The sequence below is a fragment of the Carcharhinus amblyrhynchos genome, chromosome 2, assembly GCF_965287045.1.
Source record: "Carcharhinus amblyrhynchos chromosome 2, sCarAmb.v2.hapA, whole genome shotgun sequence".
NCBI lineage: Eukaryota > Metazoa > Chordata > Chondrichthyes > Carcharhiniformes > Carcharhinidae > Carcharhinus > Carcharhinus amblyrhynchos.
In genome coordinates, this window is record NC_137325.1 from 116,898,564 (window position 1) to 116,913,751 (window position 15,188).

Here is a 15,188-nt window from a genome sequence, read left to right on the forward strand (position 1 = left end):
TTCGAGCACTCACTACTCTATGTGAAAAACCTCTCCTACACATTTCCCTTAAACTTTCCCCCTCTCACCTTGAACCAGTGCCCCCTTGTAATTGAAACTTTTACCCTGGGAAAAAAACTATGACTATCCACCCTGTCTATGCCTTTCATAATTTTGTAGACTCTATCAAGCCTTCCCTCAGCCTCTGTCTTTCCAGTGAAAGCAACCTAGTTAATTGAACCTCTCATAGCCAACACCTTCAAGATCAGCCAACATTCTGGTGAATCTTTGCACTGTCTCCAAAGCTTCCACATCCTTCTGATAGTGTGGTGACCCGAACGACACATAATTCTCCAAATGCGGGTCTCTTAATTTTCTATTTCCCAGAGACAAGAGCCCCCATCTGCTCCGCCTTTCCTGATAGTTTCATATATATTAAAATTAACTCTTTGCTTTTCTATTTTACTCCTCCAGAAATGAAACCCAGTATTTTGTTTGCATTTTTTTGGATTTGTTAACCTATGCTGCAACTTTTCACAATTTAAGCATTGTATTCCGAAATTTGAGCCCTGGATCAGTTAGTTCTTGTGCCTTTTCTTTGAAATTAAACATCAAATACAGCATTAGTGAAAGAGTGTAGAAAGGGAAGCTGTAATTGAGACCCCTGGGAGGTGTGAGGCTCTACAGCTTTGGGTGTCTTTCTTCCATTGTGCCTGATCTGGCCTTACACCTGAGATGTAAGTACACACATAGGGGTGAGCGACATTCCATTACAGAGATGTAGGCCGGGAGACATCAGCAGAGGGCTAGCGGATTGCGAGTCTCCCAATCTACATTTTTAGATGTAATCAGCCCCGTGCCGAAAAGCAGTGCGGGATTGATTACCATATTGAAATTGCAATTTCAATACAATTAGCGGTAAGTCTCCGGGCCCGCTAGCATCTCCCTCCCCCCACCCACCCACCCAACCAGAACAGATTCTCGCCAGTGGGGTTTACAACTGGTCCCCATTAACAGGGACCAGTTGTGCTCACCCTGCTGGTGGGGACAAAGGCCATTGAGCTCCCCCCCCCCAGGATGCGAGGGGTGACCCTTAGGCAATTCCAGCCTGTCAGTGCCAGCCTGGCATCCTGGCACTGCCTATTGGCCATCTGGGCAGTGTAAAGGGGGAGGGGCCTACTGGGGAACCAACTGATGGTCATGGAGAGGGGGGACATGCTGCAAACTCTGCAATGGAACTGGTGGGAAGAGGGAAGGAGCAGGCAATAAGGGCGACAATGGGGTTGGAGGGAAGATCGGGGCTGGCCATAGGAGGGGGTCAGGGAGATTGGGACTGGTCATGGGGGGCTAGCGATTGGGGCTGGCCCGGGAGGGGGGATTGGGTAGGTCAGTGATTGAACGGGGGTGGAGAGGTCGATGGTCGGGCAGGTTTGGGAAACGATCAGTCGGTCAGCGATCAGGAGGCTGGGGAGAGGGGGGGTTGTGTGCATTTGCCGATCTTCCAACTGACAGATTGGTATGTGCAGTGGCCCACTCAGCTCTATGCTGCCAGCCTCTCCAACAGGATGAGGGCCTGACCCCATTTCCTGGCATGAATCTCCCTGAGGCTCTATGGAGCACAGAGTGCTGGAGATTTGTGAAACAAAGTATGCCCAAAAAACAGGCAGTAATATCTTCTATCTGGCAAATTTGTCATGTCAGTTCAGCTTAGCGGTCTTCTCTCATTGCAATACTCTATTTTAATATCTTGATTATGTCTACAAGAACAACTTCATTTATGCATAACTTTTATCAAGCAAAGTTTCATACCAAGATGCAGAAAGGACAGTGATAGATTTTAAAGAATGTTTCAAAGAAGGAAACTCAGACAGAGAGGTGGAAACATTTAGGGAGGCAATACAGGTGTTAGGATTTTGGTAACTGCAGATAAGTTCAACAATACTGATTCAAATCAAGGAAATGCAAGAAGCCAGAATTGGAAGTGTGTGAATATCTGAAATGGTTTTAGGGCTGAAGTAGATTACAAAGATATGGAAGGGAGAGCTCATGGAGGGATTTGAAAACAAGGATGCAGGATGGGATTTTACAGCCTCGTTATTCCCAAAGCTGTAAAATCCAACCCAAGATCAACTGACCTTTTTATTGTACACCCTTGCACACTCCAATTCCTATGGCCGTTGGGGCCATTAAATTCCGGCTAAGAATTTTAAAATTAAGGCACTGCTTTCATTTCTTTAGTCGCCTCTTTATTTGAAACCATGAATCAAAATGGAATTAGGAAAGAAGTCTGAAACTTCTTGGGAGACTGGAGAAATAATAAAACCTTCAAAATATATGTTTTCCAATAGAAAAAAAAAGTGACCCAATCTTCAGCTACTACATTGCCCAGTATATGTGGCCAGCCTTATTTTAGAATCTGCATTTTAAACGAAGTCTTTTATTTCGTCACTCTTTCAGAAATAGATTAATCAGAACAGGCTTACTTATCTACAAGTATTACAGAGAATATTACAAGAGATATCAAAGTAATGCTTGAAGCAATCAAATTTCTCAATTTTCTGAGACATTTTGTGTCAGCCATGTACAAACAGACAAATCAGGAGCAGGAATAGGCCACTCAGCCCCTCAAGTCTGCTGTACCATTCAATAAGATCATTGCTGAATTCAATATAACTTTAACCCCACATCCCTGTCTACTCCTGATAACCTGTCACCCACTTGCGAATCAAGAATTTTGTATAGATTCAGGTGTTCGTCATTGCAGCTTTTAAAATAATCATGTCTTATCTGTTAAATTATCTAGATGGATGCACTGACTAATAAATAATCAGTGCTTGTGGCTTCCGTCATACTTTACAGTCATCATCTCTGGAGAATTAGCAAGCACTTAGTTGATACTCTGCCATTTCTTATTCCCATGTGCATAGTGAGACTTGCAATTATAGAAGCTACTATGTGTCAGTCTAATATGTGTGTAACAAGTGCTTTCTTTTTAGATGGGACATAGCAATCATAACTGGAACACAATGAAAGTAATTTTAATAGAGAATTTAAAAAGTGATGATGTTTTTTCCATTTCAACATCACCTAATCTCCAATTGTATTCAGTTACATTCATCAAATGGGAATTATCCCAATGAACAGCACACTGGGATTTATTCAACATGTCAAAATCTATCCTGTGCACAATGGCATTACAATTTTGTTACATCCATGCCAAATATTCAGCCAGCAAATTACTCGTAACAGAAACATTTAATTTTTATAATGTACTTTGACTTCTGGCTAAATAATTGTGAGGACTATGCTGGATTTAACTGCAAATGCAGCCTTTTATTTGAAAATGAAAAACTGCCAAAGTCACACCACTAGGGTTTTAAATTAAAACAGGATGTGAGACATTTCTTTGTCAGCACTGAAGAATGTTCCTTGAAGATGAAATATTTGAAATGTCAGTGTGGCAATTTCCTGATATAGTTCAATTTTCACTGTTGTATCATTTGTCTTGGACAGACAATTTATTATGTTTCACAAGACGTGACTACTGGCACAATAAGCTGCATTAAAAATGTTCATTCGGCTTTCATATATATCAAAAATTGCAATTGTGAGGAAGAATTCCAGAGTTGTTGATCATCGGTGTTTTTCTTGTGGGAGGCAAGGCAGTAAAACGTTGTTATTACTTGCCCTGGATATTATTTACAACACTAGTCTACACCTTCAGTCTTTTTTACAGTATACAATTTGTCTTGGACTCTTCTGTCTTCTCAAGTGCCTTGCAACACAGTACCACCGGCAGCTGCAATCAAAAGTGTGTTTTCATAATGGTTAATAAAAACAACGCTTGAATTTTTAATTCAGGTGGTACAGTGATATAACAAATTGCTGATTGCTGTGCTGTTCAATGGAAATGGTAGGATGCAAGCTCTGAATGTAAAATATCAATTTGTACACTATAGATATTCAATCTCATCGTTGCTTTCAGGAAAAGATGTGAAGTGGAGACCAAATACTCATCTGTATGACAGAGGGAACACAGAAGAGGGATAGAGGAAGAGAAACTTAATGAAGACTGTGCTCATGCAACTCATGTAGACAAAGTTAGAGACAATGGCCCAAAGAATAGTCAAGCTGACTCAAAACACTAACTCTATTTCTTTCTTCAGAGATGCTGCCAGACTGCTGAGATTTTCCAGCATTTTCTGTTTTTGTTTCAGATTTCCAGCATCTGAACTATTTTGCTTTTAATATAGACAATGGTGTTGACTACCTCACCACAATCTTGGTCACTATTCTGCCAGTTTTAAAAGAGGGGTAAGAAGAGAAAATCATTTTTATTAAAAACTCATCAGGTGCATAATATTGTTTAAAAGGAACTGCTGCTAGAGTAATCTGAATTAGGTGTTTGTAAGTTGAATAGGACCATGAATATCAACATCAATCTACTGGGCTGAATGTCTTGTTTCTGTACTGTAATTCTGACAGTTCTATATAACCTTGATGAGGAATTTTAACATTGAGGAGTGCATAGGTTTAGAGGCATCCGAAAGCAGACAAAAACTGGCAATGCACCAGTTTTTAGGTTTAACCTATGCATGTTCAGCTGTGTGTGCGTCACCCCCTCTGGAGAGGCGCCTTGGCAATTTAAATGTTTGGATCACTGAGTGATATTTTCACCATCATTTAAATTTAACAGCAGAGTCGTGGATTTCCCCTGAAACTTGCCAATGAAACTAAGGCAAGAGAACAACAATTCATGGGGCTCATTAAAAGTCAGGAAAACACAACTATAAATCCGCAAAGCTTACAGCTGCTTTCTTACCCCACAGGAAAGTCGTGTTAAGAGTACCTGTGGTGAGAGAGCAATTTTCACCCTTTGAAGGTATCGAGATAATTAAGATGCCAGGGCTGCCTGAGATTGGAACTTGGACAAGGAGCAAGATAACCAGCAGCAACAACAGCTTGCAGTGAGAAGACCTGTAGATTTCAAGCAGAGAGGGGAATGACAGAGGGGGTAAAGCTCATAAGAAGCAGTACCCTTGTAACAAGAGTAGAGATAAAAGGTCAGCTTCTCTGAACCCGCAGAGGAATGGTGCTTCCAGGGGTTCAGGTTTTTGCATCAGGAGTGGCAGACATCTGCAGCCTCTTATTATAAGATCAGCTAAACCTGTTAGCCACACATTACCTGTGGTTGTGAAAATGACAAATATCATCAATATTTTTTGGCTCTTGATTCTTCCAGCAGATTGTCTGCCAGGGCTGACAATTAACCTCGCCTGTGAAAATACTGGCCAGAATAAGCGGGTGCTTGGGTCTGTGACTCTGGCTGATCTCCCACAGGTGTAGGATGTTATTGACTGCACACACGTGGCAATCTGCACACCACCAGATCAACCAGGAATGTTTGTAAACCACAAGGGTTTCCATTCCATCAATGTGCAGCTGGCCTGAAAACACAAAAAAAGATTTATGCAGTTGTGCACCAGATTCCTGGAAAGCTGCCATGATGCTTTCATCTTGAGGCAGTCCAAGCTCCCTGACCTTTTTGGACCTGCAAGCAAACTTATGAGGTGACTGCTGGGAGACAAAGTCATTTCACTGTAAAATGGACACTTTGCAATTTCTCATATACTCCTTTTCTTATATTCATTCATGGGATGTGGGTGTTGCTGGCTGGGCCAGCATTTATTGACTATCCCTGAGAGTATTTTAGAGTTAACCACATTGCTTTGGATCTGGAGTTACATGTAGACCAGTCCAGGTAAGGTTGAAAGATTTCCTTCCCTAAAGATCATTAGTAAACCAGATGGGGTTTTACGACAATCAACAATGGTTTCATGATCATCGTTAGACTTTTCAATTCAGACTTGTTTCAATTGAACTCAAATTTCACCATCTGCCACGGTGAGATTTGAACCTGGGTCCCCAGAGCATTACCCAGTTCTCGGGATTACAAGTCCATTGACAATGCCACTTCTCCACTGCCTCCCCACATGCGTTCCCTTGTGTAATCAATTACAAAGCTTTATTTACCATTCATGACTAAGTGTTGTGTAACATGTGGATCACCAAAGTTTAATTCTGACACATAGAACGCCCCAATCTCACCATCTCCAATGGTCAGTCATATTGAAATGTAATTGATCTCCAGTACTTCCTCTCTACAGTTGTCGACTCGGAACCCAATGAATAACACCTCAAGTTCTCTCTCACCCTAGAGTTCCTCCTCCTGCAATGTCTCATTTCTATGAGTGACTGTAATGGTGTGTGATTGGTTGATGTACACAACAATATGTAGGCCAACATGCAACTGATAGTTACACAGTCACCATTACTGAGACTATCATTGATTATCACAAAAACCCATCCGATTCTCTAATGTTCTTTAGGGAAGGAAATCTGTCTTTCTTATCTGGTCTGACATGCAAGTGACTCTAAACCCACAAAAATGCAGTTAATTTTTAATTGCTCTTTGAAATGGCTCAGCAAGACATTCGGTTCTAGGGGCAATTGGGGATGAGCAACAAATGCTGCCTTTGCTAGTGATGCCCATATCCCATGAAAAAAGAATAAAGAAACTGCTCTAACCTCTCCTGACCTGGTTAGGACATTAAAGCTCTTCCTACACTGAATCCAGGAGCTTGGCTCCCGTTACTGCCCTTCTCTCCTGTGCCTTATATATTACAGCAGCAGCTTTCATCTTCATGTTGGTTCCTCACTGTAAGCCAGGAGTACAACCAGAGCAAGCGATGCATTGTTAAATCAAGGCACAACCTTATTTTTCCTGAATCACTGCTGAGGCTTCACCCCTTTGTTCAAACTCAGTTCCATTTTGGATTACATCTTTATGTATTGCAGTTGAAGTTGTGTCATGTAGGTCAGCATTCTGTCTGTCGCCATGCGATCAATGCCATACATGGAAGTAGTTTAATAATTAGGTAGCTATATTAAATTTCCACAGTTAGATGCACTGAAAATTTTTCCAGATTTCTGGCACAGTAGCACAGTGGTTAGCACTGCTGTTTCACAGCTCCAGGGACCTGGGTTTGATTCCTGGCTTGGGTCACTGTCTGTGTGGAGTTTGCACATTCTCCTCGTGTCTGCATGTGTTTCCTCCAGGTGCTCCGGTTTCCTCCCACAGTCCAGAGATGTGCGGGTTAGGTTGATTGGCCATGCTAAAATTGCCCCTTCGTGTCCTGAGATGATTAGGTTAGAGGGGTTAGTGGGTAAATGTGTGGGGCTTGGTGGGGGGGGGGGGGGGGGGTAGGGCCTAAATGGGACTGTGGTTGGTGCAGACTTGATGGGCCAAATGGCCTCTTTCTGCACTGTATGGTTTCTATGAATTATCTATTTGGTACTTCTTTGAATACAGCTTCAATTATTATTGAAGTTACTAATTTTAGTGGATATCTTCAGCATCATCATTGATTAACATAGCTTAGAAACTAGGGGGACTTTAGCCTTCAGCCTGCCAGTAACCCAATATCTATACCAGGGTGTGCCTCATTAATGGACATATGATGAGCTTCACTCCACAGCATCATGTGTTCTGGTCTGGTGTCACGAAGGGCAATCCATTATTTGGTCAGCAGAAAGGTGGCTGTCAGTGGGCAACCACCCCCTTCCTGATGACATATCCTTCAGTCAGGCACCAGGAGAATACATTCCACCATGGGCAGCCCACAAACAACACACTAGTGTCTGCTTTGCAAGGTTCCCTGCATGACAATTATCCTATTCACCACTGGTTGAATATCAGTGGCAGCAGCATGAGGCCTTTAGTGGGCAATAATTGTCTACTTAAGGACCTCAATTGGCAGGAAGGCTCCCATGAGTCTTTTCACCCTGGACTCAATTTGAGCAGCGGTGAGAAAGTGGTGGGGCCCCCGCCTCCAACCCTAACTCAGGTGAAGGTATTGAAATTCTACCAAAAATCACTTGACAGTGTAGCACTCCCCCAGTGTTGCACCAAAATGTTAACAGCTCTGAAGTAAGGCTCCGAAGCAGGCCTCGCTATATCAAAAGTTGAATTGGAATGGATATCTTTCACAATCAAATATACAGTTGTCAATTGCACTTGGATTCAAAACACTGAAATTTCCAGTAAGTTTTCCTGAATCGATGTTCATACCTAAAATGAATTGCCCTTGCACTGATTGCAATTGTTGTCAAGTTCAGTCGTCTCCAACACCCAATATACCAGCATTCACAGACAATTAGCTCAATATTATCCTTTTCTAACACTTCACATCTAATATTAAATCAGTAAACTACAAGGGGGATGTCTGTCCCATTTAACTCAGTAGTGGCAGTATGCATACCAGTCAGCAAAAAAAATAGAAGTATACAGCACAAGAAGCTATTCACCCCCTCATGGCTGTGCCAGCTCTTTGAAAGTTATCTGATTGATCCCATTCCCCTTTTCTTTCCCATAGCCCTGTAAAACATTTCCCTTTCAAATATATTTTCAATTCTCTTTGAAAGTTCATATTAAATCTTCCCAAAGGCAGCACGGTAGCACAGTGGCTAGTGCCGCTGTCCCACAGTATCAGCTTTGATTCCAACCTCGGGTTATCAAGGTTTGTGTGTTCTCCATGTGTCTGCATGGGTTTCCTCCCACAGTCCAAAGATGTGCAGGTTAAGTGGATTGCCCCTCAGTATCCCAAGATGTATACGTTAGGGGGATTAATGAGGTAAATATGTTGGATGACAGGAATAATGTTGGGTGGGATGCTCTGTCAGAGAATTGGGGCAAACATGAGGGGCCAAATGGCCCCCTTCTGCAACATTGGGATTCTATGATGATTCTATGAACAAAATAATATAGATTTATATACATAGAGACATGCTCATCCCAGAAAGCCATAACCAATACAAAGTAGTCACCAGCTAATCAGCTGTCAAAATCCCAAATAAATATCAAACAAATTAGCTCACAGTTATCTTACATCCAAGTTTTGTTGTTACAAATATTAACTAGTTTTATCAGGTCAATAAAAATATATGTATGATTCTGTACTTAATGTCTGATAGCACTACAGGTTCCTATTAGGACAGAATATAAAATTAGTTTATGAATTAATGTAAGGATAATCCTACAAGTGAAATCCTACAAATAAAATGAAATCATTACTTATTCTAAAATTGTAATTGGATCAATGCTAGAATACAAAATGATATTATGCATTAAATTGTCCATTAAAATGTAACCTGTGTACTGAGTGTTCTAAAATAAAACAAATTCATATAAAGTCTCAAAAATTTACAGGTCAATATACACGGCATGGATCTTTCATTTTATAATCAAAGCCCAATAAATGATCATATAACGTACATTCCTGCTGTTATTTATACACACCTTGATTACGGTAAATTATTTCACTGTGTGATTTATATACGGATGTTCATTGCCTACAAAATTATTTAGACATGTTCCTATTAGAAATAACCTCAATGGAGCTGTTTCCACAGTGTTGAAAATCTTTGACCAAATGGACGTCCAACCCTCAAGTGATCGATGTCAAATGTTAGTCTAAAAATGTTTGTAAGATATATCATTCAGTAAGCAAAAGTACAGAAAAGCAGGAATCACACTGAGCATGTTTCAATGTACTGTGAGAAATCTTCTTTTCAGTTTGAATGTTCACAGCATTTGACTGCAGCAGTTCCATCACCAGTGTGCTGAGGCTTGGGGGAGTATTTATTCCAATGAAAATACATCAGTCAAAATGGTAATATATACAATAAAGATGTTAAGCTTATAACAACTCACTCAACAATTAAATTAGATCTGACAAACCAGAAACTTAATCAGTAATTAATTAAATACGCATTACCATAATAGACTTCTCCCTTGGATTGTTAGCTGTGGTAATTATAGTAAACATAATCAATTTTTCTTGGGTGATTGCACGATGGTACATCACTGAGTAAATGGTTGCAGGCCGCAGCTCCTCTTTAAAAAGATTTCATGTGTGAACATTGGTTAACATGTACTCAGCCAAAACTGTAGACCACAGATCTGGAGAAGCCAGATGTCAGATAAGCTAAATATGCACAATTCAATGATGTCTTTTGTTAATATAATTACATTCTGTAGAACTCTTGTCGAGCGCTTGAACCACGTACAGTTGAAGATCCAATTCAAATCCAGATTTGTTTTTAATGCAGTGCTTGGATAGTTTGGAGCAATCACTGAAATAGACACTATCAATTAAGTAGGTTTCTAAAGAGAGAGATGCTACTGAATGGATCTGTAGTGACTCCAGGGAGAGACAGGATGGGAGTGTGACAGTGTAGCTAAGATAGAAAGTTTAGGTAATTGCGCATCATGACAAGGTGAAACTATTCAGCAGCCTATATTTAAACAGCTCCGTGCATATATTAGAAATATAAATGACTGATACTGTCATAACATCAAACTATTGATGTGCATTCAGGCACTGCTTATAAAAATTACAATGACATGGTTCAGGAATGTAAGGATTTTCCACTATCTACACGGTCTAGTCTGTGTTGGCTCAATTTTGAGGAAAAAGAATCAGAACCAGGACACGAACTACCATTGCTGTAAGAACACCTTTATGTTTAGTGTTTGTTTATACATGTCCTGATTCTACTCAAAATGGAAAATATTAATAGGTGTATTGAACATAGTACTGATGTTTCTTTTCTGGTCGGTCATAAATATGGAAAATACTTTTGAAGTGGTTTAATGCCATTTTCACTTTACATTGAATCTCAAATGTTGCATGGGATCTCACTCCTTTCCTTCATCAGTGACAGTACCTTCGACCATCTTTCCCCTACAGTAATAAATTATTCTTTGTATGCTACATTTCTCTCCAGGTTCAAAATTCCACTTGCAAATGACCTCCTTAAGAGATTTTCTGCCATTTTCTCTCATTTTCCTTCTCTCTTGTCTGGTTCTATGTATGAAGTGTTTATATCAAAGACACTATTTGAATATAAGTTGCTTCTAGTCCAAAATGATTGCTTCAAAAACATTTGCAACTTTATTAAACCTCAGAAAAAAGACAGTAAGCAAATGCTACTGCTTATCTAATGATCAAGACAAGATCCACTTATTGTTAGACTATTTCCAAAATCTAATTGAACTTTAAAAGATGCTCTTCACCCACCATTATTAATCCAGGAAGTAAATAATATTGTTAAATAAAAGCACTTTAATAAAGCCCCAGGTCCCAATGGTTCAGCTGGTACTCCTTTTACAAAATCTATTGGGATCCCTGAAAGCATTTTCAATTAACAATATTTCTGGAAAGAATCAAGTTATGTGCAGTAAGTGCATTTATGAAAGGGTCATCAGAATAAAATGCTATGCACTGTCCAGAACAAGATAGAGACAGAACGATATTTAAAACTGGCATTTAATTAATTTCTTTAATAAGAGAAACACCTCAAGTCCAGTTAAATTAAAACCAGCTTTATATCAAAGAAAGCAACAATTATGATTTATGAAAAACAGGCACATCAGAAAAAGTCTCTGCATGTTTGATGGTGCTCTAGGTTATAATTAGTTGGCCAATTAGGAAGGTTCCATTCCGGCAAAGTCTTTAATTCATTGGAACACAAACTCTTATTCAAACTTGCATCCAAAGGTGGCTTCAGGGAATTTGTTTCAAGTGTTACAAAAACATTATGTACGTATTCAAATAATTGTAGGATTTTTTTTCCTGCCAATAAGTAGGATGGGATGATTTTTTTTAATAAACATGTTTTGAAGGGTCAAGCAGGGTTTGCTCACTTTCCCTTTATTTTCACATGAAGAAATTTTTAAAAGCTGTTTTAGCAAGTAACAGTTGTATAGTTGGCTAGGATTGCATCCAGATTATGGGTTTACTGCTGATGGAAAGTGGTTAAGGTCCAAACTGGCTCTATAGTCAAGAGCAGTAAGTTTGCAGGAAATCCCACACTGCTGCATTTCAATGTCAGATTTGGTTCTGACACTGGATTTATGACTGCAGTGCCAGTGCTTTGTGCTGATGGTAGTTAGAGGGTAAATATATCCCAAGTATCATATCACACAAAAAACAATTGTTTCTGATTTAGCGTTCTCAATATCATTTTGAACATTTTCAGACCTCAAATGATCTACCTTTTTTTTTTAAAGGCAGATTTCAACGATATGTCAATTTAAACCAAAGCTTAAATACTTAGGATTATAAATATTAAAATATTAATTCATGAAATGAGAATAACAAAACTACTTAAAAGGTCCATGCAGTAATGGTGAGAGGTCATGTGGGAGATTGTCTCAAACCAACAGATGCTGATACTTGTATTACATCTCTCCAATACAAACCTCAACTCCAGAAACAACAGGTAAAAATTGAATACAGGTATCACATGAACTCTGCTAATTTGTGCTGGTAGGCCGATCTGCCAACAAAATTGAATGATAAAGACAAATGGATACAAGAAAAAGATTGAGTCAGGAAAAGCAGGGTGTTTCTAGATCACCTGAAGATTTAGAGATCTAATGGAAAATTGAAGAGAAAAGTTCAAATCAGAGCAGTTTGGAGAAGAGGGAACTGAGCCAGAAACTGTTGTAGACAGATCAATGAATGACCATGATATGTAAAGGCTGTTGGTAAATAAATTGTGAGATTTCATCAAACAGATTGTGATAATAAATTTGCCCAGAAGTGGCTGTGTCACATCTGAGTCACAAAATTGTATCTTCAACCTCTACGCCAGAGATTTGAAGCTGACACCTTATTGCAGTGCAGTGAAGTGTCACACTAATGGAAGTGGCATCCATCAAATGAGACATTAAAAAAGGACCTGTCTACCCTTTTGGTGGGGGCGGGGGGGGGGGGGGGGTGGGTGGTTTGGTGGAGAATAGGTTGAAATGAGCAGGCATTGATAGCCAGTTGCATAAACAGATCTTACAGAAGCTTGTAACACTATCAGGTGATATAATCTTATCTCTAGCATCATTTTGCAATCCAAAAAGCCAACGGAAAGAATAATACATAAGTCTCCCTTGACTGAAACCAATTACAGGGTAATAGATGAAGGGCTCTGGTGAACCATAAAATTTACCGTTAATTATGAAACTACCCAATGGTCACTCAATTATTGACAGCACATTACAGCTTCAAGCGTGCTGCTACCTTGATAGTCTGACTCCAGCACTATCAGAGTAGAAGTTCTTCCATTCTTAGAAACCACAATAAAAGACAAAGACCCATAAGTGCATGAACCTAATAAAATAAAAATGAGTAGTACCAGGAAGTTGTGATTAGGCAGTGTCAAAAGCCTTGGTTTTTAATAATTTGAGCATTATCAACGAGGGAAGTAAAGAGTTATACAATTTTGAGGAAGTGAGAACTAAGTGAGATACTGATGAATTAACATTTTCTACTCCTTTATTTCAACACAGTACAAAGAAGCATGTGCAATTTTAATAAGGAGAAGGGGAGCATTATTCATTGAAGAGGATAAGTCCCAGGGATCATTTCCACTACATACCTGCCAGGTGTCTATCAGGTGGGGAGGTTTAAAATCATTTTTGTTGTTTCTGATCAAGTGAGAGATGACTTCTTGTGATGGTATAAATTTGGCAAAACACCCCAAAGCAAAACAACAAGCAGAAATTTCCAAGGCTGCCTCACAGCGCCAGCAACCTGGGTTCAATTCCTGGCTTGGGTCACTGTGTGTATGGAGTTTGCCCATTTTCACCATGTGTGTGTGGGTTTCCTCTGGATGCTCCAGGTTCCTCCCACAGTCAAAGATGTATGGGTTAGGTGGCCATGCTGAATTGCCCCTTAGTGTCACGGACACTAGCTAGGGTAAATGCATGAGGTTATGGGGATAGGGCCTCGGTGGGATTGTGGTCGGTCCTTCCACACTGTAGGATTCTATGATTCTATGTCATTGGAGGTAGATTTAGGGAGAGTGGGTGGGAAAGTTCCAAAAACTCACATTAGCTCAGGATCCCAAAAAAATCCTTCACCCTTCTGGTTTTTAACAACAAGCAGGGAACTCCCTTGGATCTGTTGGGTAAGTAATTAAGCATCTGTTGGAAATCATTAAGAAGCAAATTTTGTGATACTTTAACATTGAATCCAAGTTCCTAGCGATGGAAGCTGTTTCCCAACAACTTAGCAACTCACCAAATATCTCCAAAGTGAATAAACTACAGGAAGAATCTCTTCAGTAAAACTGACAAGCTGAGATGGCTTTGATCAGTTAGACTGAAGAGCTCCAATCATGACCATTGGAAGACTGTTGATTTAAAGTATTTATTTTATCAGGGAATGCTGTTGCTGCTTGACTGCTAATTGTCAACTTCTTGGAAGGCATTTCACCTGCAGCTGCACTTCCCTATTGCCAGCCTTCACCATAGTATGAGGGCAGTTTAACCTTCCATCTCTGATAAAGTTCAAGAGTAAAGGCTGCATAACCACCTACAGCTCCAGCAGCATCAGGGGAAAAACAAGCAACAATATCAGCTAACTACTCATCAGCAGCCTGCCCCTCCAAAGTAAGAAGTCTCACAACACCAGGTTAAAGTCCAACAACTTTATTTGATAGTAAACCCACAAGCTTTCAGGGTTTGCCCCTTCGTCAGGTGAGTGGAGAGTAGCTGTAAAGACTCACATTCTAATCAGTATTCTGTAAACTGTATGTGCCTTTATGTGCTCTGTTTGAGACCAGAACTCTCCACTCACCTGACGAAGGGGCTACGCTGAAAGCTTGTGGGTTTACTATCAAATAAATGTGTTGGGCTTTAACCTGGTATTGTGAGACTTCTTACTGTGTTTACCCTAGTCCAACACCAGTATCTCCACATCACGCCCCTCCAAAGGGCAGAGATGATGAACAAAGATGTCCATCTGCTTTGGTTATTGCCATGAAAGGGGCTTGAATTATTCATGCAGGTGTAAGATCAAAGAGTGCTTCAAAAGTGCTGGGTAAAGAAGGGAAGATCTTAATGTTTCATATACTTTTCAGAACAAAGGATGGGTTTGAAATTGAAGTTGATTAGTTTAAAGCTCTGGGGCGGAATTCTCCAGTTTTCGCTAAGTGCCCATGCCGATGGGAAAACAGGACTGTTTACCGCTGGTGCTGGCAATGTCAGTCAAGTGAGATTCAGCCACCTGAAATATGCAAATGAGGTCATCCCAGGAACTCACCGGTCAGCCCCACTTTTCAGAGCTCACCATATGACCCCTTACAAC